The sequence below is a fragment of the Lissotriton vulgaris genome, chromosome 11 (assembly GCF_964263255.1).
Source record: "Lissotriton vulgaris chromosome 11, aLisVul1.2, whole genome shotgun sequence".
Lineage (NCBI taxonomy): Eukaryota > Metazoa > Chordata > Amphibia > Caudata > Salamandridae > Lissotriton > Lissotriton vulgaris.
The window spans coordinates 618,030,376-618,058,141 of record NC_141699.1 but is presented as its reverse complement, the minus strand read 5'-3'; the positions used below and the strand labels follow the sequence as shown (position 1 = coordinate 618,058,141).

Genomic DNA, 27,766 nt, shown 5'->3' with positions numbered 1-27,766 from the left:
AAAAATACCAAAAGTCTCAATCATCACCACAATTGCCAATATGGACACATTCATCAAATCACTACACTCCGTGATCACATAACTGAACCACTGTAATAACCATTTATTTGTAGAAAAAAATGTTAATTCTGGATTTCATTAAAGTTCATGTGAAATAATGTTTTCATATTTGTATATATACAGAAAGAACATAACTGGCAAGAGCATGACTGCGCATTTTTTATTTAAACATTTTTTTTATTTCTGCATTGCTGTTACACCCGCATAATCAACACAATCCATACCTCAAAAAAACAAGCATTGGCATAGCCAGTAGGTCTTGCCTTTGGGACCTTATAAGTTTTTAGCCATGCAGCACATTATCCTGGATACTGGGTGACAGACAGAAGGGAGTGGGCAGATAGCAGCCGTAAGAGCCGGAGCAGCTGGGTGGGGGTGGAAAGTAAGGAGCAGCTGAGAGGAGGAAAAGGAAAGGGGTGAGAGGCACTGCCAGTGAAACCAGGAGAGAAAGCTAGAGATTGTGGAAAGGGAACTGGCACCAAACCTCACCAGGTGTAGAAACGTGAAGAAAGGGCACATTAACCTCTTGTGAGCTCGGCTTTCAGCATATTAACTCCATGCTCTCAAATACTTTACTGGAGCAGGCACACGTGATTTGCAAGCATTTCAAACATTTCTGCATCGGGCACTTTAACCCCCTTAGGCACGTCACATGGAGTGCAGCCTTCAGCAGAAAACTTACATTAACATACACTTTAGTGTTTTACAACAGGAAAGTGTTATATTTTGAAAAAACATCAGGGCCGCAATAAAGCCGGTTTTGCTTACGAAAATCGGAAGTCATCTGCCTAAATAAGTCTAGTGACATACACGGAACAGAAACTGTTCTGGAGACAATTAGCAGCAAACAAAACAAGCAATGACTAGAAAGAGGAGGAGTGGTGGACACGGGGCGGGATGGGTGAAGTGGCAGAGAGACAGCATGGGTGTGTACTATGCGTTTCACATAAATGAGGTCAAAACTATTATGTACTTAGTAAAATGGAAATCGCGTGTGTTTTATCTGTGAAGTGATGAGGGAGGGAGAGAGAGAGAGAGTGAGATATATTCTATGCTATCATTTAATGTGCGTTGTGGACTTTAGAATTGTGAGACTTGGGATTTGGGACCAAAATCCTGGCTGATTTTGAGCAGCAGTGAAACTTAACCGCACCGAGTTTAATATGTTCATTCCGATTTTGACGCAAAAAAGCATTGCTTTCAATCAAGTGCACAGCTTGGACAATGATAGGCTTATTTGGAAAGCTAGGCTGATGGATTACAAAAAGGAAATCCATAGGGTCAAGGCAGCACACTTTTCTAAGGTGATTCTTGATGCCCCAAATAGTTCTCAACGTTTTTTTAATATTTTGAACAGTCTTACTAGCACGGACTCCTCCAAGAACGAGTTTCCCCCCTCTCAGGAACTTGGAGTACCTGGCTAGGTTCTTTCAGGATAAAATTAAAACGATTACTCATGATTTGGGGGTGGAGCAGCAACAGATTGGAGCCAATCCCTCAGTGTTTGGTGCTGTGGCAGTCTTTTGGAGCAGGCTGTGGTGGATCGTGGGGCCGTCTCTGAACAGGGGGAGATAAGTCCCTTTCGGAGTTTGCGCTGCTGACTGCAGACGACTTCAGTAGAGTGGCCCTTCGTATTATGTCTGGGTCTCCACTTGATCAGATTCCATAAAAAATTTGGAAAGAGTTTGAGGCTGAGCTTTTCCTTACGCTCCGGCTGGTTTGTAGCCAGTCTCTTTCCACAGGAGTGGTTCCACCTCAGGGGAAACAAGCGGTGGTGACCCCATTGTTGAAAAAGCCCTCTTGATCCTGAGTGCTTGAAGAATTTTAGGCCTATTTCGCTTCTACCCTACCCAGCAAAAATTGTGGAGCGGGTGGTGGCGGGCACTCTCTCCAGGTACTTAGAACAGCATAAACTCCTGGAAGAAGTCCAGTTTGGCTTCAGGACAGCCCATGGAACCGAGACGGCTCTGGTGACCGTGTTGGATGAGCTTCGTTGGCGGGCAGACAGGGGTCAGGCAGGTGTTTTGATCCTGCTTAACCTGTCTGTCGCCTTCGACACGCTGAACCATGGGACCCTGCTGGACAGGCTGAAAGAGGTGGGAGTTACAGGTAGTGCCCTTGGGTGGTTTCAGTCCTTTTTTCAGGGCAGACAAGCTGTGTCCCGCCCTCTTTACCAATCCGCCTTTTCCACCATCTCACAGGGCGTTCCTCAAGGCTCGGCAATTAGTCCGATTTTATTCAACATCTATATGAAGCACTTGCTTGCGGTCATCAAGCAATATAACATCGAGATCGTCAATTATGTTGATGACATGCAGTTGATTCTCTCTTTGGAGGGAGATCCTTCAACTGCTTTGGAAGCATTTCACAACTGTCTGCGAGACACGGCGGGTTGGCTGAAGGCTAATTCCCTGCAATTTAATGCAGTTAAAACGGAGGTGCTTTATTGCCTACAGGCCAGGGTTCAATCAGTCCTACCTTGCAACTTCTGGCCTGCCGATTTCTCTCCATCGGTTCAGCCAGTGAAGGCGGTTTGGAACCTGGGCGTTATGTTTTAACAGTAGTCTCACCTTGGAGGCGCCGCTTTCGAAGATAGTGGCTGGTTGCCTGGCCATTATTAGATTGCTCAGGAAAATCCTTCCTCTGCTGCCTTCCTCGGCCCGGGCGGAGGTGGTGCGCTGCACCGTGCTCAGTAGGTTAGACTAATGTAACTCTCTGCTGCTGGAGTCCCCTAATTATCTTATGGACAGACTTCAAAGAAACCAGTCTGCCGCGGCCAAGCTAGCCCTGGAGTGGCCTACTAGGTCTTCCTCCTCTAGGGATCTGGCTCAGCTGCATTGGCTCCCGTTGAGACAGAGCCCAAGTCAAGTCTATCTGCCTGGTGTATAAAGCCCCTCATGGGTTGGGCCCTGTTCTTTTGCAAAGGAAGTTTGCGTGGCATGTGCCGGTCTGTAACCTTTGATCCTCCATGGCTAGACTGGAGAGGATACCAAAGTTTAAGAGAGCCAAAGCAGGAGGCAGATCATTTGGTGTGGCGGCAGCGAAATTGTGGAATGCTGTTCCGATCAAGCTTAGACAAACCTCTGACCTTCTACCGTTCAGGAGGAGTCTTAAAACCTGGTTATTCCAGAAGTTCTAGATGGTCACCAATCTTAACCCCCCATCCCCCCCCTATTGTCTCGAGCCTGCCAGGACACTTTAGAAATTAAATAAATAAAGTTGTAACTTGTCTTCGGCCTCCACTCCACCTCTGTACTGTTTTACTTTTGCTGAAACTACCAAACTGGTTAAATACAACAACTATGTATGCCACGTGAAGAATACGTGAAAAAAATTAAATTTTTCACTGTTGACAACGTGTCTATTTGTGAAGTGGTTCTGCTTGTTACATACACGTTTGTGAACGCTTTTTGTTGCCAACATACAGAATTAAATTGAAAAAGGCACAGTGTTCCATGACGACCTCAATAATGGAAGTTGGAGTGCAGCAGCTGTGAAGCGAGATCAACGTTGATCAAATAAAGCAAAACGTGTTCAGCTGTGGGAAGTGCTTAAAACGCAGCCAAGCAAAAAAACACCAAAAACTGATGAAAATAAAAGAAAGGCCCATAATACTTCCAGTGCGGCCGCAATGATGGAATAAAACTAAGCAGGATTCGGTGAACCGTGTGCAGCGCTGGTTCCTAGTTTCAAAATCCAACAGTCCAATGAGGTTTAAAACTAACATTGGCCGCGGGAAGCTTGTAGTAATGTAAAAAAAACTATTTTAAAACATGCTAGTGATGCGCACGCAGCAGCATGAAAAAGTGAAAGTGATCGTGCTGGAAGGGAGGCAGATGGCGGATGCGCGTGTGAAAGCAAGCGATAGGCCACCAAAAGCCAAGTATGTATGCATGTAACTTGTTCTTAAAATAACTAATTGTGTTTGCTCCAAGAAACTCCAGTTATAAACAAGGTATTACTCTTGTACTGTTGCTTGGCCAGTGAAGCCATTGTTGGGGTTACCACAATTTCAAAGACAGTGCCTATCAAAAACCATTAAAATAATGCTCACAAATTGAACGTACCCCGCTTCCCCTCCCAAACAATACTGGCATGTCAGAACTTAAAGGCAGCTTACTATATATTAGAAGTCTAACGTATTAAAGTCATCATTTCGTGCCAATAGTTAGCTTCCCACCGCACAACCTTATCAGATATGTAAAAAGTCAGCATCGTAATTTTCTACAACCCCCTCACCCACCTAAATCGCATTATGCATGAAGAACTTTAATTGCCTGAAAATTATGGGGGAAAACTCCAATGATGCAGCCTTCACTGACAGGAGTTACGCAACAATGCGGGGGCTGCCTGCAAACACATGCACCCTTATTTAACCGAAAGAGAAAGTAGTTCTGGACGCAGAGAAATTAACTTGTGCAAATGAGTAGAACATGTGCCATGGTGGACAAACACATACAAATTAGTTAAGGCGGCACGTGCAGAGTAAACAAGCAAAGAAATTAAAGCTACGATAAAGTCAACCAATGGAAGGCACTGGTGCGCCGTAAGCCCCCTAAAAGTAAACAAAATGACTCGCAAGCCGAGCGTGCTGTCGGAAGTGAGACCCAAGAAAAAGTGAGTGGAAAGATATTGCATACCTACATGAGTGGACTACTCTACATTGAACATGCCTGTTCTCCTTAATTCAAGCATCCCACCTTCTTTCGTGAAAATGCGAAAGTTCCTAGTCTTCTAACCAGAGGTGCTGGAGTGTCCCCACTTAAAGCCCAAATCTCGCCCAACAGTTACTCCTGCCTTCAAGCTACCGACATACCTCTGTATGAGGTTGAGTGCCACACCCATACAAACAGAAAGAAAAAGCACTATCAAAGATGGCCATAAAAAAAAAATTTAAAAAACACGCTAGTGATGCGCGCGCAGCAGCACGAGAAAGTGATCGCGCTGGAAGGAAGGCCGATGGCGGCTGCGCACGTGAACGCAAGCTCTAGGCCACCAAAAGCCTGCGACCTACTGGAGGTAGGTAATGGGATACTGTTCGACTTGCAGGGAGCACACCGCATCCTTTATAGGATGTGGACACTCCCCTCGCAAGAGAAGGAACGCAGAAAGTCCATATAGCCTGCGGAGATGGAGATCCAGATCACCTGCCCCGTCACCGAGCTTGATGCAGGAATGGGGCAGTCTAAGCCTTAGGCACATCACCTGCCTCTTGCAGAGTAGTTGGAACAGGAATGAAACCCGCGGGCGAGGTCATCTGCAATCTCAACATTCCTGGCACATTTTAGCATGGGTGCGGTAAAAAGGTCAGCTCGCGTGCAGCTCAACATGTACGTGGTCTGTAAAACAGAGGTGAAATGGACGCTGCAGTCACAAAGATGGTGGGGCACATGGCAACTTAGGAGATTCATGTTTCACAGTCCCTCCTTTTGCCATGGCCAACACCTCAGTCAATATTGTTCCGCATAAGTTAGTCTACAGCTTGTTGATACTGGAACTGTACAGTGTGTTGAGTTGCAGGAGGTAGAAGTCCACAAACATAACAGTTAGTTGCACCCGCAACTTGATTAAACTGGTGCAGCATTTGGATGAAAGTATTATTACTGAATTAAGAATGTCTGTTTAAGTGAGAATCAGGCCCGTAGAACATACGAATGTTCAAGACCTTCAGATGGGTGTGGGGTGTGAGGCAGGAAAGTGTGATGGGATGGAGCTGTTTCTTCAATAATCCAGAACACTACACTGAACAGAATAGCTAACGTAGTCAGGACAATAAGTACTGTTGTCCGGGTACTGTAAACTCTCATTCTAGCTTTCTTTAACGTGGGGGTAGTACCACGGGTGCATGTGGCCTCTGGATTCATACCGGTCCAGTGTCGTTCACTGTTTTCTTGATTGGGGAAGGGGGGGGGGGGGGGGGGGGACATTGGCAGACCTGGATGATAGCCCTGGTTGGAAATCATTGTTCAAGGGGGTGCGTAGTCATTGGTACTCATGAATAGGACGGTTATTGACATATCCGGGTTTTGGGGACATTGTTCCCACATTATCATAACCTCCAGCCATAATAGCTCTACAAGTGTCCCGAGAGCACTGCAATGTCCCTAATAGCCGCCGATAGATGTTGGTTGCTTCACTGACCAATATCTGGCCGGTAAACCGCTACTAGGGGTACCCAGGACCCTCAATCAGATTTTACTACACGCTGTGCAGCGATTGACAATGGAGAACTAACGGCCCTTGGAGCTGGGCTGGTTCTTCAACTTAGCCTTGGATCGGAGGTATTATCAGTCTGTTCCCTCGTAACAAAGTTCTAATTCAGAATCTGAGTCGCAGTCTATTGGCCTGTTGTAGGTCAGAACTTCTTTGTGTACTTTCAAGTTGTCTTCAGTTATGGGATTCACTTTTCTCCAGTGGGAGGCATGCACCCATGATTTCCCTCTACTCCCAAGGCTGTTCTGGTCCCCAGCAGCACCTGCAAGGGACCTTTCCAGCAAGGCTGCAGAGACTGGGTGCATGCAAAGTTCTTCACCAAAACGAAGTCTCTGGGTTAGATATCATGGTCAGGGACCGGAGATCTGTCTGTGACGGAGGCCAGGACCTGTTCATGGAGTAAAGACATTGTTTTAGTGATTTTGTACAGATAATCAGTCAACACTTCCCGGGGAAGGTCAGTCAGGGATTTCGGAGATGGGGCATTCCAAATATTCATAGGTCTACCAAAAACTGTCACGTAGGGCGTAAGGTGCGACTTAGAATGTGGGACTGATCGAATAGACAGCAGAGCTAGAGGTAGAGCATTTACACAATTCAATCCGGTATCAGTTGTTATCTTAGCTAATTTCTCCTTCAGGATTCCATTATAACGTTCCACTAATCCTGCTGCCTGGGGGTGAAATGCACCGTGAAATTTTCGCTTGATCCCCAGTCCCTCTGAGATATGTTTGACTGTCTGGCTGACCTTCGATCACTTAGCATCAATCTACAAAGGCCATACTGGGGAAAGAATTCCTTCAGGAGTACTTTAGCTGTAGTAATGGCAGTATTATCCTTGGTGGGGTATGCTTCCACCCATTTACTGATGCACAGACCACCACCAAGACACTTGTAGTGGTTAACTCTGTTCATTTGGATATAATCCATCTGGAGGACTTTGAAAGGGGCAGAGGGCAGTGCAAATCCTGCTGTTGGAACCTTTGTTCCCTTTCCCATATGGTACCTTAAACAGGTCAGACAGTGCTTGACAAATCACTCGGCCAGGGGTCTCAATTTGGGATGGTCCCATACTTTCTTGAGCATAGTATACATGGCTTGGGACCCAGTGTGCGCAGGTAAGTGTGTCATTGTAAGTAAGGGAATAACATATGCTGTTGATAGTTTCCCCCTAAGAGTATCCTGAGATCTCCAACATCCCTCCTCATCTAACATACCATCTGTTTTCCACTATTCTTTTTCTTCTATGGCAGCGGATTCTTGTATGTCAATAATCCGTTGTCTGGCATCATGCCATTTCTCAGCTTGTGATTTTAGCATGTACATTGGTGCAGGTATTATTCCTAAGGCTGTGTTCCTGGTTGTGCGGTCGGCCAGAGCGTTCCCCTGTCAGACTTAGTCAATAACTTTCTTGTGTGTCGTGCATTTGATCACCGCTAACTTAGCAGGGAGAGTGATGGCTTCCAAAAGGGCATTAACCAATTCACCATGTTGTATAGGTGTCCCATGAGAAGTGAGAAACCCACTTTCTTTCCACAGTAGTGCAAATTTGTGTACTACCCCAAAAGCATACGGACTGTCGGTGTAGATGTTTACAGTCATGCCCGTGCTGAGGATGCAAGCGCGCGTACGTGATGTTATCTCTGCCGCTTGGGCTGATTTCTGTAATATTCGGGCTGTCTCAACTACTGTAAGTGCTGTTGTGACAGAATAGGCTGCAGGTGTGGTACCATTCAGGAGTTTCAGGCAAGAACAGTCTACCCACAGGTGGCCTTCTGCATCTGGTACGGCTGTGTTTTAAGGTCCACCCTTCCCTTGGTTTCTGTTTGGAATATGCAATCATGATGGGGTGGCTGAGTGAGGGGGTCGGTATCAGGTAGGGTAAGAGTGTAGCGGGATTCAGAGTGATACAGCGTTGAATACTTATGTGCGCATTTAACAGGGTAAGTTTGTATCCATACAGTCGGGCACTAGTAAGGTGTTGGGTTTTGGTTTTATTCAACAGAATATCAACGGCATGTGGTACCACAACTGTTAGTGGGTACCCGAGAACTATACCCTCTATCTGGCGCACTGCCACAGCAGCCGCTGCTACAGCGCGCAGACAGGTAGGCAAAGCTCGGGCAACTGGATCCAAAACAGCAGAAAAATAGGCACAGGGTAGTTTGTGTGTACTATGCATTTGACAGAGAAGTGAGAGGGCACAACCCGATCATTCGTGTAAAAAGAGAAAAAATGGCTTTAGATAATCCGGTGTACCCAAGACTGGGGCTGAACACAGAGCCTGTCGTAGGGTCATGAATGCTTCCGCATGCTGTGATGTCCAGGGAATAGGATCAGAAACCTCTTTAGTCATCAGGGAAAGAAGTTGCTTGATAAGGAGTGAAAAATTTCGGACCCACTGTCTACAGAAGGAGGCGAGACCCATTAGTGGTCTCACGTCTCTTTGGGTGGTTGGAGTAGGGAAGTTCAAAATAGTCTGAATCCTATCTAGTGTAAGAGTGCGTCCCTCCTTAGACAACAGGTGACCTAAGTAAGTCACCTATTTTCTACAATACTGCAATTTGTCTTTGGATACCTTGTGGCCATGTTAGCCAAGGAATTGGAGGGTCAGTAATGCTGCCCGTCGAGCCAATTGGGTAGTATCTGCTGCTAACAAAATGTCATCTACATATTGAAAAGAGCCACTCCCTCTGGGAGATGGACCTGGTCAAGTTGTTTTTTCAATTCTTGGCTGTAAATGCTCAGACTTTCTGTATAGCCCTGAGCGGCGCAACAGAATCTATACGATCTGTTCATTAGAGTGAAGCCAAAAAGAAAACGCGAGTCTTTATGAATGGGGATGGAAAAGAATGCATTTTTCAAATCCATTACTGTAAAGGCTTTAGCTGTAGGTGGAATCATGGTGAGGATAGTAGGTATGTCTGAAACTACCAGAAATTGTGGGACTACTATCTTATTAATGGCCCGCAAGTCAATCACAAATCTGTACACCTTTTGGTGTGTAGCCGATGGTTTTAATACAGGCAAAATGGGGCTGTTGCAGATGTTGGAAGGAACCTGTTCCACCACGCCAGCCTGAATGAGGTCTGTTACAATTTTTTGTAGTGCAAGCTCTACCTCTTTAGATATTTTATATTGTGGTAATCTAGGCAAGTGTGCACCTTCCCTGACAGTGATGTGAACTGGTGGCATCTGGATAGTACCATCATCAGTATGAGAAGTTGCCCATAAGGTGTTTGGGATGGTAGCTAAAACTTCCTGAATGTCGGGAAGTTGGAGTAGCTGTACAGACAGTTGGCACGGGAAACATGGTCATACAGAATGACTAACTTTTTCTGGGGAACGTCTGCTAGTGGCACGGTAATGTTTTAACAGATCCAATCCCATGAGATTCTCAGGACAATCTGGTGATAGCAAGAATGTTGCAGAAGTGTCAGCACTGTTGATAGAGAATGGTGTAGGTTTGGAAAGAAGGTTCACAGAGTGCTTACCATCGAACCCAGTCGATGTAATTAGTTTGTCAGATGAAGGAGCCCTCTGAATCAGTGGGGTGGTCAAGCTGCTGCGGGATGCTCCCGTATCTACATGGAAACCTCCTTTAGCGCCAGCCACCGATGCTGTAACATAGGGTCGCTGTTGATCTACAGGTACCTCCACTGGTTCCTTCCCCCATCCTAGACCTCCCTAGGCTGATCAATATACTGGGCACATCTCAGTATCGTCTACGGCATAATCCTGAAGGGTAGCCTGGCGTTCTGAATTATCAACCCTTTTGCCTCTATATTGATATTGGGGTCGGGAAGGGGTGTTGAACTGTCGCGGTTGCGTTTTGCCTGTGGCAATGTTATCCGCTAATATCGGGAAATCCTTCTTTTAATGTCCCAGTTTCTTGCAATAGGCACAAATATCAGTAGACTGGGGACCAGATCGATATGATTGCTGGTTCTGTACTGGAGCGTTTTGTGTTTTCGGGGTGAACCTGGCATTTTGCTGACGGACATTTGTGTCACGGGGCGATTTCGGGTGTCTAACTGGCTAAGCAACACTTGTTCTTTTAATTTCTTCTTTTTAGTCTCTTTTTCTTATTCTGCGTTTTTGTACTGAGCCTCGTAATATTGTACCATCGTCAATATAGGGGCGGGCGTTGCTACTGACTAGCTACTTTCACTGGCCATAAGCCTGTTCCCCACTGCTGGTAAGAGCCCTTTAACAAAAGTCTGAATAAGCAGGTGGTGAGCAGTTTCAGTCGCGACATCCTGACCACTGAAATCGGTATATGCTTTTCCTAGTCCAGTAAAATAATCAGAGACTGATTCATCAGTATTCTGTTTGCAAGCATTGAGGAGGGTCCAATCTACCTTTCTCTCTGGAACGAGAGTTTTTAGTTTGGCTAACAGTGTTTTCGGCAGTGCTAATATAGCTTCATGTGGCTTTTCACCAGGTTCTCTCTTTTTCCCTCGTTTCCAGGTCTAACCATGTACCATGGAAAGCTGCCTGATCGTTAACGTATCTGAGCGGTTTCCAAAGCTCGGCTGGCAATAGAAGGCCAAAAAATTGAGTGATGTCAATTAGGGTCAAGGTACAAGTGTTCAGTATCTGCTGGACACTCATAGAATCCTGTAGGATTCTTTCTGATATCAGGTATATATTTTCGTAACTTTAACATCTCAGCCTTTGTCCAAGGAGTATATACAAAGCTAAACATTAATCTGGAACAGGCATTAGGGTCATCTGGGTTATTCAGGACTGTTCCAGTACCCCGCGGAGGTACACAGATGGGGGAGCCTCTTTGACTGGCATCTGAACAATACTCTGTCTGACTATTAGATGGCAGAGTATTTTTTATCATTGCTAGTAATGCATCTGTCATTTTCTGCAGATTAAACATCGTGCAAGCGCCTACATATTTTCCGGAAATCAAGCGGTACTTCCACCCTTTGGTCCTCCCGTTTCTCTATAAGGTGGTAAGCCATTCTTTCTAAAAAAAAAATAGCTCTTTGTCGAATGTACCTGGCCCTCTGCTGCGGTGTGGAGGTCTGAAGGGGAGGCACAGTCGATAATTACTTTGTAAGCTATGCGATCTATTTTTTTCTTTTCCTCGTCCCAGAGTCTAGGAGAATGTGACCTTTTATACTCACCCGGGTCAGAATCATAACTGCTGCCTGCATCTCTAACCTCCTTTCGGAGTCCCTTTCTGTCATATTTCTTCACAATTTCAGGATTAACTACAGGGGCAAGGGTTTCAGTCTCTGGGTCAGGTACCTCCACCTGAGCCTGTGGGTTTGGGGCGTCAAATGGGAGCGTTCTGGGAAGGTGCTGGCTGCGGCTGTATCAATTGCTGTGTCTCTTAATAAGCGGGAGGTCTAAAAGCAACATAGGATAGTCTTCATCAATTTTGGGGGGGGGCAGTAAGGGGTACTGTCTTGTTGTGTTAAGTCTGTGCTCCCTATCACACCATTCTATATTTCTCTCCATTTCTCGCCCTCTAATGGCTGCCATTTCCTGTTGAGCAGTTTTTCTGAGTGTCTTATTCTCTCTAGCTTGAGCTCTTCTCTTTCTTTCATTAATTTCTTTCCGCCATGGACCAAAAGAATCAAACATACTTGTTTGCACCTTCCGTCTATGCAACTGCTCTTCCAAATATGTAAGTTCAGGTACCTCAAAAGAACCAAATTCTGGCCAGCATTATTTTTTTGTGTTTTTCCGCCATAATTTAGTATAAATTATACCGGGAATACCATATTTGATGTAAATCTCTTTATTAAGGATCCCCTCTGGAGGGGCTGGCTGACTTTCTTCTAACACATCCTGACTGTTCGAGCAACAACAACTGAGTTTACAAACTTTACTAAAAACAGGCAAAGATCGAATTAGAAACCATCAATCAAAACAGAAAAAACAGACACATGCATGCGTAACTGAATCAGTATACAAGAATGATTTTTATGTCGCTTAAAGCTTAAAGCGACCCTACCAGAATACCCAATGTGTTTCTCTGCTCCCGGGTGAGTTTCCACCTTCTTTTCCAGACAGACTAGACTGACCAGAAAGGGATTCCAGTCAGGACTGGGGCAACTTTTAGTCAAAGACACAGTCGAGGGAAGAAGATCCAGGCGACGTCAGCTGCGGAGACTCAAGTCTGCTTTAGGCAGGTGCACTCCTCAGTTACCGATCTTCCCCCTCATGTCCGGGTTGTCAAGCTGAGACCACCGGGTGTCTGATGGAGCCCGCGTTGATGTTCCAATTGTAGAACCAGGGGGTCTTAGAAGTAGACGACCCAGCGGTGGAGAAAACACCCAAGTCCACAGCTTCCTCCAAGTACGTTCAAAAATGGGAGAACACATCACTGGGAGTGAAGCAACACAGGTTTATTCATCTTACGCAGGAATCTCTAGAGATGGAAAAGTGTCCGTGACCCACTGAAGGTAGGTAATAGGAGACTGTTCGACTTGCAAGGAGCACGCAGCATCCTTTATAGGATGTGGACACTCCCCAAGCAAGAGAAGGAACGCAGAAAGTCCATATAGCCTGCAGAGATGGAGATACAGATCACCTGCCCTGTCACAGAGCTTGATGCAGGAATGGGGCAGTCTAAGCCTTAGGCACATCACCGGCCTCTTGCCGAGTAGTTGGTACAGGAATGAAACCTGCGGGCGAGGTCATCTGCAATCTCAACATTCCTTGCACATTTTAGCATGGGTGCGGTAAAAAGGTCAGCTCGAGTGCAGGTCGACATGTACGTAGTCAGTGAAACAATGGTGAAATGGACGCTGTAGTCACAAAGATAGTAGGGCACATGGCAACTTAGCAAATTCAGGTTTCACAGAGAGTGACAACTAAAAATACTTTAACCTATCCCCTCCCTTCACTCAAAGAGGAGCAGGGTCTGAACTTCCCTATCTCTATCAACGAAATTGCAAAGGTGATTTGAAACTGAAACTTCTCAGCCCTATTCTACAAGACATTTGGAGAATCACTGTTGACCCCTTCTACAACTACATACCCAATTCGATAATTCAGGAATGATCTCTGGTACACCTTCTGTGGTCATAATTGCAGTTATTCCCAAAGAAGAAGACCCTCTACTGACTAAGAATTACAGGCCCCTCATCAACATGGACTGTAAAATCTACAATAAAATCCTTGCCAGCAGATTCCAACAATATATGCCTAAACTGCTACACTCTACCCACGTGGGCTTTTTAAAAAATTCATCCTTCCACGTTCAATACCAGGCTAATTTGCCATGTGATCAACAAAGCTTAAAATATAACAACGCCAACTATCGCAATCACATTATAGACACTGAAAAAGCATTGGACTGCAGATACCTTAACACAGTGTTGATGAAATTTAACCTAGGCACCTCTTTTATGCGAATGGCAATAGCTCCAAACTCTAATCCCAGTGCCAGAGTCCGAGCCAGTGGATTCCTCTCAAGACATTAAGCTACGCCTAGGCACACTTCAAGGATGCCCGCTTTACCCTTCCCTCTTTGTTCTCCTGGCATTTGAACAACTACTAGTTATTAGAAACAATGACAACATTACAGGAATCAGATTTGTTAGAGAGAGAAAACGTTTAAGTAGCTGCATATGCAGACGATATTTTGATAGTGTTGTATCTTATATCCTCCTGCTGCTCAGCTAGAATGCAGGTGATGTGGAACGTTGGATGAATGGAATGTTAGTGGTTTGTAAATGTCAGTTGGGTGAGGGCTGAGCAGCAGGACAGCTGCTCCTGATGGGGTTATCATTTCCATCTTAACAACTTATCTTAATAAAGTAACTTGAATAATCTAACATGAAGCATCCATCATCTTATTGGTTATGTTAGACAGTCACAGAGAAAGTTGACCAATCCATCTCACAAATAAATTATTCCATCGCTGAAGTTGCTGAAATCTCAGGATACACAAGTCCGAGATAATCTTATTACAAAGTTATGGGCTCCAAGGAGTTATTGGGCTACTCAGATATTGCATGGCAACCACATCATATAAGATACCTCGTGCTAGAATTCTCCAACAATGTCATCAACTTGCTCAGTCACAACAAAAAACTGAATCAGGAAAGTAACTGGCTTGTTGGATGGCTGGTCATCTACATTTTTAACATGGGGGGGAGGGGGGAGGACCGAGACAGTGAAATGAGGATTGCACCCATCATAATTTACTTTATCACTGTTAAAACTCACCGTCTGACCACCAAGGAAAATAGACTGCCTCATTAACAAACTTTTTGGACTTTATTTTGACTACATAAACTGAAACTTATGGAAAACCCGATGTATTGGAAAACTGTAAACCAGGGGTTGGTGACCTCTCACATGTGATCTTTTACTGCCCATTCCAAGCAACATATTGGGAGGACATATTTGAGTTAATCAGCACACTTTTCTTATCAGATTCACCACTAGGAGAATTCACATTTCTTCTAACAGGTCCTCTTGATTCACATCTTAAAATGAGGAAGATGTAAACTTATTAGATCTTTTATTCACATTAGTGTGTAAACTCATCATTAACTGGAAAAATACAGCTGCTCTTACATCAACAGTCTGGAGGAATTGGATCTCCTTCATTAAGGGTGTTGATAACATTTCACTTCAAACCACCGCCTGCAAAGCAAACTCAAGAGCAATTTGGTCCACACTAGACCATTTCATGGCGTAAACAAACCCCCTTTTAACAATACCCCCCTTTACTGCACACATTAGGGAGATAATAGCAATGAATGTTGTAAAATAAATGACAGCACTCCAGAATTCTAGACACAAACTTGATTGGTGCAAAGCTATGGTTATGACGTATACTGTAGAACAGTAAGTAATTCATTTTGCGACTAGTATCCTTATTATGGACACTTATTAATACTATCATGGTTTAGTTTATGTAATGCAATGTTAACTTACTATTGTTTTCTTATTATTGACAAACAATTAACTGATACATAAAGGTTCCTGGTCCCATGGATTGATTGACCGATACAAAAGACTATGCATTAATTATACAGGACAGACATGACAATCAATAATGAATTCTTGCATCGGTCTATTCACATGTAGAATATTTGTCTTTATGTATCTATTTTACCTATTACTATTTGGTTATAAAATCTAATAAAGGTTTAAATAAAAAAAAGCTTCTGAAATGAAAATAAGAACTATAATTTAACAAAACTATGTAATCTTCATTTTGTAATTACAACTTTTTTCAGAATCTTATTTTGAAAGCACAGAAAATTGCACAGTAGCTTATCTAAAAACGGTCTGCGATCATCACTCTTTTTCTTCAAGTGGCAAATCATTTTTAGGTAAAAAAATTTTAATGCAATCATCAATCCTGCTTCTATTTGTATGCAGGTATTAGCATACTATCAAAAAACATTCCCGAAGGATTCTAAAAAGCCGAAGTATTTATACTTCGCAAACATTTTTATACTGGATCCACTGTCAATAAAGAAAGCTACACTTACAGCTTGTAGTATTTTCAAATCCTCTGCTTAACAGTTACGATTCATTAAAAAAAAAAAACGTAAATAAAAGTCTGAACATCTGGTATAAATATATTGCCTTAGATGTAGCAGCCAATCATTGCACTGTAAACTGGCAGGCAAAGAGTTTGGGCTGCAGAAGGTGGGTTCTACTTACGGAGATAAAATAAACATCAAGATTGGTCCTCAACCTCAAATAGGCCTTCGGCTTCAGGTGATAGAATTCCCCACCATTAGTCTATAGCCAACTCATTCCTCCACTAACTTGGACATGGCCAGACACCAGCAAATACATTTGTACATGTTAACAATGCATAGGCACAGAAATCATATAATCATGTATAGTACAACTCTGCCCGCCTTGTTGAGCATCAATTTTAATTGTTTATAAGAGCTACAAAGGACTGCAGTTTAATAAGGCTGCATTCTAAGGAGCAACATACTAATAATGAATCCTCAAAAGAAGATCAATCTCATTTTAAAGCAAAACTTCAACAAACTTTAAGCTCAGGTACTACTACAATGTAAGACTCAAGTAGCCAAATAGTCAATTTTAGAAGTGCTGTCAAGCTCGTACTAACATTATCCTCTTACCGATCCTTTAAGCCAATTAAACTCTTACTATAAATTCTGCCGTATCTGAGTACCTCTAACTAAAAAGTGGCACAGCAAAGTTTGTAGCAGCATCAAACAAAAACCTCCTAACACAAACTAGGCTATAAATGGCAAGAAATATTAGGAAGTCTCATATAACCTGCCATCATCACAACTTTATTTGGCCAACGACCATAAAAGCATATACACAAAGGACAGATAAATACTGCAGAACACATAAAAAACATGATCATAGAAAAACACTGAAATAGAAATCCCGTACAACTTTGCAACCAGAAAATAAAAAACGTACATAATTACAGTGTAACAGAAGTGCCATAACATTGTCTAATGATCAAAGCCACTATGATAACACTTAGCAAAACTCCAGGTTGGTTAATTGTTGTAATAACAGTAACACAATAGGATGTTGTCAGATATTAGCCACAAGTAGGCAAGATGCAAAACACCTACGTGCGACACTATACAATGGACATAAAAAAAACAAATTCACTAGTGCTTTGTAACTGTTGAAATTCACAGTAGCAAATAGAAGTTGGTCAAACCATGTGTCCGAGTCGGAATGCAATTACAAAATGCTAAGGATTTGATATAAGAGGAGCAAGATAAAATCTGGGCATTTTGGATACAAGTTAAATAAGGTTCTGTCCCGCAAACTGGTACAGAGGGTTTAAATGGGTGACCATTTGAATAGAACATGCTTTTAAATTACCCAGCCTGTCTACATAACACAAGTATATTCTTTTCATATCATCCTGGAAACGTAATCGAATACATCAGAAAACATCTAATAAACAGGAACACCCATTGCAGTAAAAGTACATTTCAATAGGTAAACCAGGGAGTTGAAACAAGTTGTTGAGCACTAAACAATCAGTAAGGAGTAATCTTGAGAACCCAGATTCTGATGAACGCCAAATTTTGTGCCACAAGAAGACAGGGGCCATACCTAACATGTCCTTTAAATAAGTCATCCCTGTTTCAGCATGACCTATTAGGTTTGCTGTACTCTTGGGTACCGGTAATAGCTTATATAAAAAGCTGTTCTCAATCATTAGCAATGGTAAAGAGTTAATATAGCCCCACTCTCCTGCCCCATATAGCCCAACTGGAATACATTTAGACTTCTAAAAATACTTAAGTTACTTTACTGTCTATGTAGAAGCCTCAATGCAAACTTATCACAGAGCCCACGACTCTCTGGAACTGTATACATTAGCGCCGGGACACCTCCTCGCGAGGTAGCTGTCGCGCTTTACAAAACCCAGTATTATTATTATTATCTATAATTTGTTAGGTGGCACCATTTTAGTTAACCATCAAAAGGAATGCCCAAATAATCAAACGTTATCTACTTATTTTGCACTCCTATCAGTTGTGTTTTGGTGGGCCACAGACCACGATGTAAGGTGTGGGCAGGTTACCCTTTAGGTCCAACGCGCTCCTGAATAAAACAAGTTGGCAGGGTATGTTCAGACGCGAGTCCCTTGCTCACTTTGCCACTGGATTCAAGATAGAATGGCTGATGAGGATTATGAATCCGAAACCGGTCCCAGGATGCTTGTTTCCGGTCCAGGGAAGACATGGCTTGGCAGTTCGGGCTGGACTGTTCCCATGAGGCACAGGGTCACACTGATGTGCATATGGCCGTGTCTGAACTGGGGTGGCTGAGTGAGCTTAAGAATGGTGATGGATTAAACCCAGATCAGTTGACTGGGGGGAGGGGGGGGGGGGGGGGGAGTTTGATTTGCTCAAACGCTCCGTCCATCATCCCCTTTTGTATCGAGATGAATAAAACAAAGCAGTCCAGCAGGAGATGTAAACAGTTAGCTGTTCTCACAAGGACAGTGTTGTCTGTATATAAAAATTGGAATTTGGCTCTTCACAATTTGGAGCATATTCTTCCCCTAAAGAGAAATATTATCCAGGCCATTTATTTTCAGGACTCCCCGGGACAACTGAATATGGATGTACACTGGTCTTAGCTATACTGGACCTTATCAAAAGCATTCCAATGTAAACAACAAAGACCGACTAGTGCTTGCTCGACCCCCATGGACATTAATATAACCTAGGGTTTTGCACGGTCAACAGTGTTTACAGAAGAGGTCTATAAAAGCCATATGCATGACAACACCAATCTCCTGCCCCAAACCGGCCTTCACGTAGTTCCCCAGATTAAGGTACTGGTGTCCAGTACCCATACCCCACCGGAAACAGACCTAAATATTGGACGTATTGTTATCGTCAGCCCATTTCTCCAACCTAGATACAGACTCTACTCTGGACTTTAGAAGTAGAACCGAGCGAGGAAATGGGACTATACCAGGATTGCCTCGTTCCCAGGCTCGGGCAATGGACCCACAATAATCACTCAGAGCACAGTAGTTACATAAGGCCCCCAAAGCTCAATCATGGATTAAAAAATTGCAACTGGGGCGCCATAAGGCCCCAGGACTTTCCAAAAGGCGCATTTGTTGATAGCTGAAATCATCTCCTTGAGGTTAATAAATTGGGAGTCGCTGCTTTGATATCCATATGTCCCCATCCTCAACTACATAAAATGTTGCTTACCTACTTAGAAGACCTTCCTAAAATGCTCCTCCCAGCAATCAGTCCTAATATGGCACAGAAGATCTGGCACTTCATCATTTATAAAAAATTAACCTATCAACAAGGTTCCCAAAAACCTCATCATCCTGTGCGGTCTCCGTCCCTTCCAGGTCTTTCCAATGCTTTCCATCTGATTTCCTCTTTCCAGAATATTGATACGATTTTAAAGGGTTATTGGACTTTCTTTACATCAGCATTACACCTAGGACTGGTTTTTAAAGTCCAATTTCAAGGCTTTGTGTGCTACTGAACAGGTCTCACACCATATATATTAGTGAAATACACCTGGCTTCTTAACCCCTTCGATGCTTGTGAGAAGGTCAACTTGTCATGGGTGTTACCTGCGCTGTGCGTTTGACGAGCTGACCTTGTCACATAACAAGGGATTTTTAAAATTGCAGCACAGCACGGGAATGTGCTGTAGCAATGATGCGGTTAAATACTAGCTTACTTGCAATTCTCTGATACAATGAACTAAAGCCCTCCAGGATGCCATGCGTATCAGTATCTAGAGACAGACAACCTCTAATAGCGGATGCATTGGCTATAATCATGTCGTGCAAGAAAATATTGCAATCCAATTGATCCCAGCTCTTTTTTGCTAAACGGACTATTGCCTGTCAACTCACAACCCTCAAGGACAAAATTAAAGGATTGTGGTCACAAAAGCAGTGTGCAATTTTTAAGAACTTAGCAAACAATGGAATCAATTCCCTTGAAATTAAAATAAAAATCAATTATGCAAGAAGAACAGTGAAATTAAAAGCAGGTATTTGCGGGGTATCAGAGAAACCAACATCCTGCACAAATACCAGGTTATTTTTTAAAATGAGCTTACTTAAAAGCATCCACATAAGGTGAATTGTTAAAATGTAAGAAGTCCTCATGACTCAAATTTAACAAACCACATGTTATGATAATTAAAAAAAATGTTTGCTAAAACACACAAAGTGTAAAATGTGATACTAACAAGCACAACTGATAACTTTTACCTTGGTGGGAATTACTTTCAACGACATAACTGCAAACTTACTTTTGTTTGCCCTGCCTGGGACATAATTTCAGGCGTACAAAAGATTTAAAACCATCATCTGCAAAGTCTTCAAACATTCAAGTTTCCTGGCAGCAAACTAAGTAATAATAAAAAAAAAAGACATTCAGAAGGAGGGGCCAAGCGTCGGCCCAAGATGGCCGGGTGAAACCTCCACTCCGCCGAGAGCCAGATATACGTTAACATATCCTGCCCCGGAAGTGCGGCCATCGAGAGTACAGTGGAAGCGGTGCCCATTGCTGCAATCCCGGTTTCGCGACATCCCGGGAAACCGGAGCAACGCGTCACGCCAGTTTGGGCCTAGACAAGGTTGTGGAGCCGGGGTCCGGCGTGGATTGCCTGCTGAGGCGGAAGAGAACAACCTGAGTGACCCGGACCGGAAGTCACTGGTCGGGCCAGAATAGCCACCCAGTACCGCGTCTGCCCCTGTAGTGATGCTTGCAAGATTGCCAGAGGAGAGGGGAGCGCCCCCACTCCCCGGGAATCACCTCACCTTGGAGTCCAGGCATAAGGACAGGCTCGAGTGACGCCGTGTTGAAGTGACGGGGCGGTGCATGGCGGGACCAGCAGTGGAGGGGGGGGGGTGGTGAGTAGATCTTGTGTTTCCCCTCTCTCCCTCGGACTGTAGTGGGAAGCGGAGCGGCGGGGATCGCTTCAGCAAGATACTGCCAGGGAGCGGTTGAAACCCCATGACGCCAATCACTACGAGAGGCACAGGTGAAACTGCGTGTGCAAGGGGAAAACAACACCTGACCAAGTGAAGAGGGTGTGAACGTGGTAGTCCTGCCTGTAGGAGCCTGGGCAGTGCCAGGATTGGACAACCTCCCCCCTATTTATATTCCTCTGAGGCACCAGTAATACTTAGCGGTTTGGTGCCGCTTAGTCTCCGTCAGACGGCCCGGAGTGGTCGAAGGCACCCTATTCCACACTGCGATAGGCATTGGAACTGGGGCCCACAAGTTACGTCAAGACTGATCGCTCCAACCGGGCTGCTTTTATCTGGTGCCCCCCCCCCCCCCCCCTGTTTTCACGGACACCTGAATTCGGCGGCGAGATACCTTGTATAGGGGCCACTGGCATACCTCGTGAATCTGCCATCCAATGGCAAATAAACCAGACTCAGATAAGAGCCAGACCATGTTGACCAAGGGAATGAGACAGGTCCAGACCAACAAACTGGATCGCTATACCCTACCTAAAGGCTCGCCGACGGATCCTCGCCGCGCCCTCACGGAGGGGGGGAAACTGTGCGCCCCATCTCAGAACTTACCCTGCATGACGTTATGGCAGCAATAGATTGGGTCAAATCAACGTTAGGGCACAAAATGGAGTGCCTGGAACATAAGCTAAGCACAGTCTCCATTGAGGTAAATCTCATCCGAACGGATCGGACTAAGGTTAATGAAAAAGTAAAATCCCTGGACATAAAGGCGGCCAGTTTCACGGATGATGTGTCGGAACTCCAACGAGAAGTACAGGACCTTAAATCTTTTTGTGCAACAGCCGAACGGAAGTTGGACGGCTATGAAGGGAGATCCAGACGCAATAATATTTGCATACTGGGAGTGTCCGAGAAATCAGAAGGGCCTGCCCCTGATTCGTGGAGGAAATTATTTTATCACACCTTAAACCCAAGGGATTGGGTAAATTCTTCACTATCGAACGTGTACATAGGGTCCAAGGTCACTATCGAATGTGCACATAGGGTCCGAGGGGGGCGGCCAAAGCCCGGGGCGACACCGCGTCCGATGATTGCACGTGTCCTAAACTTTAGAGACAGACTCTATCCTGCAGGCTGCCCGAGCTGCGCCCCCTTGGGCTATGAAAATTCGACTCTCTCCTTTTCCCCAGATTTAATGCAGTTGGTGCAGAAACAACGCAGGAACTTCCTTGCCGTTAAGTAGAAACTAAAAGACAAAGGACTCAAGTACGCCATGATGTTCCCGGCGCACCTGTGTGTGGAGGCGGAGGGGAGAGCGGGGTTCTTCGACAATCCTGAAGTGGCGTCTGACTTGCTAGACAGTCGGCCCCCAATGTTTCTGGGTCACAAGACCGAGGTAGAGATCAGGAGGAACAGGAGTGAGGTCCAGCAATGGCGATTGCAGACTGTGTCAATGTGGCAGGTACAGGGGCCATAGCCCCCACAGTTGGACAAAACTTTCACTATACTATGGTACTCAAACAATGCTCAAGGGACAATTAGTTTGGGTAGGAATGTGCTCGGGGATGGGGGGGGGGGGGGGGTGCAGTCTCTCCTCTTTACTACTTTTAGTTGTTAGTTAGTATCAGTGTGTAGGGCAACAGGCCCTTTGCCAGTTTGTGATGGGTGGATATTGCGAGCAGGGGTGCAGGGATTCCCTTTGCATCCTTAATTAGATTAAGGCAGTGTACAACTTAATGCTTCAAATCCCTCCAACTCGGTCTTTGAGGAATAAGCTGAGGGTGGACTGAATCTAACAATAACATAGGGCGTGCATTGACGGGGGAGTTGAAGAGTTGCATTATGTTGTAGGCCCTGATCAAAAAACACTGTGTGGAATCACTACTTGGCTGGGGTCCTGGTTATTGTTGTTATTTAAACAAGCTCCATTAGCCTCAACTGGAGTAGGTGGTCATGCTAACCACGGTGCTCCTAAAAGTGATCAGTTATTGGCAAAGATGCCCGCCCTGCATGTGCTGAGCAGTTCGTGCAGTGGTCCCAGTATCATTAACACCAGGGTAATGGGCGAAACAAGAGCAAACGAGCAAGAGGATCAAAGCATTAAGTTTCTTTTCCACGCCAATGAGCCTCTCCAATAGGTTAGTTCCAAAGGAAAATCAGTTGGAAAGTTAGTCTGCTAAAGAGCTGCACAATGCTCCATTTGGTTTCCACTGGGGTCAGCTGGGCAGATAGCACCCAGCACTGGTTAGTCAAACTGCCAAACTTAACAGCTTCTTTTCCTCCAGGGGAAAGATTACACACCAAAGACTGCGTTCGCACTAGAGCAGACACTTTAAAAAAATGTGGTTTTCTACTTGCGAACAACAATTTCTTGAAAATGGATTCCAGTGAATTAACACTTGATCTGATCTGAACAAGCAAACTTCAAAAATAATATAAATATCTTGGCAAAACATTTATTTGAATAAGATGCTGCATATGGTCGAGGAAATGGGCAAATTTACCTGACTTAAGAGCCATTGTCTATGGTTCAGCCATATCTTGTTTAAAATGAAAACCACACAAATCATCCCAATCCCGGAGTCTCTAAAACCATCCACTGCACTGAGATTTCATTACATTATTTTCCCGAGCCGATCAACCAGTTTACCGGGCTATTCCACAAGGATGATCAAATCATTTTGAAGAAGCTATGTAACTTGTTGCTCAACTATTATTTTTGCTTTCATCAATCCCCTTTACCTCAACACAGACAAAAACTTGATTCAACGCGAGTGATAAAAACTTTTTAGGTCTCGCCTGTCGATGCGCATGCGCATCGAGCAAGCGAGACTATGGGGGCTTATCCACTCTTTGTCCAACTTGCAAGGAATCGTGGCGATTCCTTGCAGTGCCCGTGACTTTTAAGCTCAATGCGCATGCGCATTGAGCTTAAAAGCGCATGCACATGCCCCCAGCCGCCTGCCTTGCCTACTCTCCCGCCCCCTCACTGCTTGATTGCACGGCCGCTAGGCCGTGCCTCCCCTACTCCTCCTCCTACTCTCCTCCCCTCGCCGTCTGTTCCCGCACTCCTCCCACACCCCCGCTCCGTGTGTCACTTAAACCGCCAGAGTTCCCTTCGAGTTGTGGTTGGTGCAAGCAGTCTTCAAGTCCCTCCTTTTGGAGATTGTTTTTCGGAACAGATACGGTATCATTGGAGGACTTTCTTTTAGGCTTTGTTCTGTCCCCGATAGAGCATTTCCTGTGGCATGTGTTTTTTAACGCGTTTTAGGGTTTGTTTTGTCTTTTATAGCAGAGCATTTCCTGTAGCATGCGTTTTCTAACTCGTTTTAAGCTTTAGTTTGTTTCTGATACTTTTGTGTCCGAAAGCAGAGCATTTCTTGTGGCATGTGTTTTCGAATGCATTTTAGGCTTTGGTTTCTCTTTCATAGCAGAGCATTTCCCGTACTAGGTTTTTTTTCTAAAGCGCTAGCCTTTTTTTCATCTCTGATGGCAAAGCATTTCTCCTGTTGTTCGTAAACATATTCTATTCCGTTTTCGTAAGCGCTCGGCTTTCTTTCATTTACGATAGCAGCGCATGTTTTTGCGTGTTTTTAACGAGCACATAATTTCACTGCACAGCAAGCGTTATTTTTTTTGCTGGAGCGGCTCTTATTTACTGCGCTTATTAATTTACGGACCCAGTACTTGTGCTTTCTAGTTGCCGGCATGTTAGCTTTTTCCCTAACTGGCTCTTTATTGTTACTCCGTGGTAACAGATTTATTAGTGGGCGCTGTGTGTGCGTCCTCTTACCGCTTTAGGGATACTTTGCTGCACCTTCTTCTGTTTACTATGGTTATTTTCCTTTTTAACTGTCTCCCCATTGCTTATTTTCACACACAAGTCAGTGCGTCACAGTTTTACCGGAGAGGGCACAGCTCTCTCTAAGACACAGCTCTTCCTCTGCTCTCAACACTTGGGCCCAGTGCGAGGAAGGGGGTAGTGTTATTCCTTAAAAAAATCCTGTCCGTTCTCATAATCAAACTCACTTACTTCACACAGCACGGAGCGCACCACGCATTGCAAATAAAATTTGCTTTTTTATTATTAAAAAAGCAAATAAAGTAAATCTGCAGGAGCAGGGGAGCAGGGCTGCTCTAGCTCGTTATTATTAAGGTCAACTTAACATCTGCCAAATGTAAGATCTAATTTCAAAATTAAAGGTGCTAGCTGCATACAGTATACCACAAGTGATATGCAATTATTAATATAGCAGCACTATCAGTTAACCTGTTGGTGCAGGGCTGCTGTGGCTCAGTGTTATCTTAGGGCATCACTGTAGAAAGCTTATGTTCATGGGTCAGTGCGTGACATTTTTACCAGGCAGCCTCGCTCTCATCTCGGGACTGGGGATGGGTGGGAGTGAGGAAACTGGGGAACAAGGGGGTACCGTCATTTCTCAGAGGCCACCTGTCCAATTTTATAAAACATGTTTAAATCTGCAGGCAGGGCTGCTCTGTCTCATCATCCTTTGGAAGTCAGGGAGTCTGGTTTAGATGCACTCGGACCAATATTGTTGAATTCATAGTAAATCTGCACACAGGGCATGTTCTATTTTAGTTTCATGAAGTTATCATAATTGGGCATCAGTGTACTAACTAGTAAAGTTTATCTTCACACACAAGTCAGTGGGTCACAGTTTTACTGGTGAGGGTGCACCTCTTTTTGTGCTCTCAGTAAAAACCCTGTCCCTTTTTATAATAAAAGTAACTTATTCACACAGCGCGGAGCGCACAATGTATTGCAGATGAAATGAAAACGTTCCCAATTTAAGACACAGACACATTAAATATGCAGGTGCAGGGCTGCTCAGTGGCGTTCTCCTTCAGGTCATGTTTAAATCTGCAATGTCCAAGATTTTACCTTTAAAATCAGAGTCAGGCTGCTGCAAAAGACCTATGGGCCTCTAACCTCCCTCATTCGCCCTCACTCACCCTCACCCACACTCACCCTCACCCTCCCTCACCCACACTCACCCTCACCCTCCCTCAACCCCTCACCCTCACCCTCCCTCAACCCCTCACCCTCACCCTCCCTCAACCCCTCACCCTCACCCTCCCTCAACCCCTCACCCTCACCCTCACCCTCACCCTCACCCTCCCTCAACCTCACCCTCACCCTCCCTCAACCTCACCCTCACCCTCCCTCAACCTCACCCTCACTCACCCTCAACCTCACCCTCACCCTCACTCACCCTCAACCTCACCCTCACCCTCACCCTCCCCCTCCCTCAACCCCTCACCCTCAACCCCTCACTCAGCCTCACTCAGCCTCACTCCGCCTCACTCAGCCTCACTCAGCCTCACTCAGCCTCAACTACTCTCACTCACCCTCAACCCCTCACCCTAACTCACCCTCACTCACCTCACCCTCAACCTCAACCCCTCACCCTCACCCTCACCCTCACTCACCCTCAACCCCTCACCCTCACACAGTGCAATAGGTCTCAGACCATTTCAGTTAGAGCTTTAAGAAATGTTTATGGCTTTTTTTATTTGTAATTCTTTAGCATTGGCTACAGGAAACAAAAATGCTAAACATTTACAAAAAAAACCCATAAACAATTCTAAAAGCACTAACTCTAATGGTGCGAGACCTATTGCATTTCCAATGCTTGTTTTTTTTAAACAGGGGTGGGGTTGCACAGAGATGAAGATGACCACGAATTATCAGGAAACTAAATACGGACAGATGACCAGCCTCTGAAGTAGGCATCAAAACACTCCAGAGCCTTCTAATTATTGACTCGGGAGGAAATAATCAGTTATATGATGCATGGATATAAACCGTTTTAGAAATGGAGATGGGTGGGCCAGTGTTTGTAGTGTGCTAAGAAAGAGGGCATGTGAACCTGTTGGAGATAAGTCTCTCCTGGTAAGCCATAGGCAGTGAGTAAAGCGAGATCCCTACTGTGTCTATGAAGGCTTAAGCGCCTCCTATAGGAGTGGAACAGGAAGGGCAAATATTTGATTTGGAAGAGGAAATTGAGATCACTGTGTCACTGAAGGCAGGCTAGGAACACCCGGTGAGAGGTGCTGAGAAAATCCTAATGAAATGGAACAAGTGGGGAAAATGCTTGACAATTTGGAAGAGGGAAAAAGGATTGGTTGAGGGAAATGGCAAAAATTCAAGCTTTCTTTATCCATTAGGGAGCATAATGGTACCTACTGCCATTTACAGTTCCTCAAATACTTTCCCAGTGAAAAGGGGTGGGCAGATGACTATTAGGTGAGGAAGAAACGGTAAGAGACTGAATTTGAAGTCAGAAGGGAGGTGACTGGCAACAATTACACACGGCTGCGAAGCACAAAACGAAGTAAATCACAGAAAATTAATGAAGCTATTAAAAATAAATGTCAGAAATCTGAACGCATGTATTGGGAGAACATAGAAAAGGATCGTGGTATGCAGCTATCCTACTTGGCTCCCATTTACAGCACCCTCGTGCATGACACTGTCTGGCATATGCCCACATACAGAACCCCACAGTGCATCCTTGACGTGGGAAACAAAATGGTACTGTAGCAAGAAAGCAATATGAGCCAGAGTGAAGGGCTGGTAAAAGGCAGAGTACTCTTCAATATGCTGCCCTCCCCTCGGGGATCAAGATTCACCGCTAGTTTTGATCCGTTTAACACAAGATCATGACACACCCAATTACGTCAAAGGATGGATTTTCTTTTTCAGGAAATTGCGAAAATAATAAACTAAAAGGCATTAAAAGTGTATCTGGCTACCAGCGATTTTGTTTTAAGTTTGTAAAGATGAAGAGGATGTACATGACCAATGAAATTAATGGAGCACACTTCTGGCACCGTGAAACATTTAGTCACAGATGGACACTTGGCCAGGGGACACATCTGAACTATTTACAGTGACAGTCTGTTTAACAGTTTGAGCTTAAAGCAATCCATCCCGTCACGATTACCACTCATTTACGGCAATGAGCTTTATCAGGTTTCAATATAAGTGAGAAACCAAAAATCGCACCTGTCAAAAACGAGGCCACCAAGTTA

The 27,766-nt window shown here is 44.5% G+C and overlaps 1 protein-coding gene and 1 non-coding gene across 2 annotated transcripts in view; both read right to left on the bottom strand.

The window, feature by feature from the left end:
- Positions 1-27,766, bottom strand: part of DIPK2A (divergent protein kinase domain 2A) — a 79,282-nt gene that overhangs the window by 32,743 nt on the left and 18,773 nt on the right. The window lies entirely within an intron of this gene.
- LOC147683245 (small nucleolar RNA SNORA76) lies at positions 3,952-4,085 on the bottom strand. The gene has a single exon (XR_015302013.1). It is a non-coding gene; the product is annotated as a small nucleolar RNA SNORA76 (small nucleolar RNA).